Source organism: Triticum dicoccoides, chromosome 2B (genome assembly GCF_002162155.2).
Source record: "Triticum dicoccoides isolate Atlit2015 ecotype Zavitan chromosome 2B, WEW_v2.0, whole genome shotgun sequence".
Taxonomy (NCBI): domain Eukaryota; kingdom Viridiplantae; phylum Streptophyta; class Magnoliopsida; order Poales; family Poaceae; genus Triticum; species Triticum dicoccoides.
In genome coordinates, this window is record NC_041383.1 from 521,592,574 (window position 1) to 521,593,348 (window position 775).

Here is a 775-nt window from a genome sequence, read left to right on the forward strand (position 1 = left end):
CATCACGCCGACGCCACCCAGAGCGCCCCTGCCTCGGCCACCTCGTCGTCGACCCTGTCGCCGCCTCGCCGTCCTCCTCGTCGTCGACCCCATCGCCGCTTCACCATCCTCCTCCTCGTCTCCTCCTCGCCGGGCCGCCTCGACCCCCTCCGACCTTAACGCACGCCGTCCCGCCGCTGCCTAGTCCCTACGACCCGCGGTGAGGCCCCGGCCTCTCCTCCTCTTTCCCTCACGCGCCCGCGCACCCGTTCCTGTGTTCGCCTGGCCCAGTGCTCGCGCTCACCGCGACCTCGCCCCGCCCAGCGTGCCTCTGCACGCGCACCAGGCCGCGCCCCTACCTCGCGTGCACCCTGCGGGCTGCCCTCCCGCTTCCCTAATCCCGCCGTGCCCGCCCGCGCCCATGGCCGCGCCGCGCCTTGCCTTGGCCTCCTACGGCCACGCGCCGACCGCGCCCAGCCTGGCCTTGGCCTCCTGCGGCCACGCGCCGACCGCGCCCAGCCCCTCCCCGCTGGCCCCAGGCCACCGGCCCCCTGCATCGGCGCCCATCTGCGCCCACTCGGCCCTCCTCTGGGTCGGGCGCCCGCAGCGCCCAACGCCCGCTAACCGTGTGCCCGCTAAGGGACCCTGGCCCAATGACATGTGGGGCCCAGCCCCTGGAACGTTAAAAAAAGGTAATATAAAAAAGGAATTAAAAATAAAACAAATATTAATTAATTAACTAACTAACTAAATTAATTAAGTTAATTAAATCCTGATTAGTTGACTAGTTAAATTT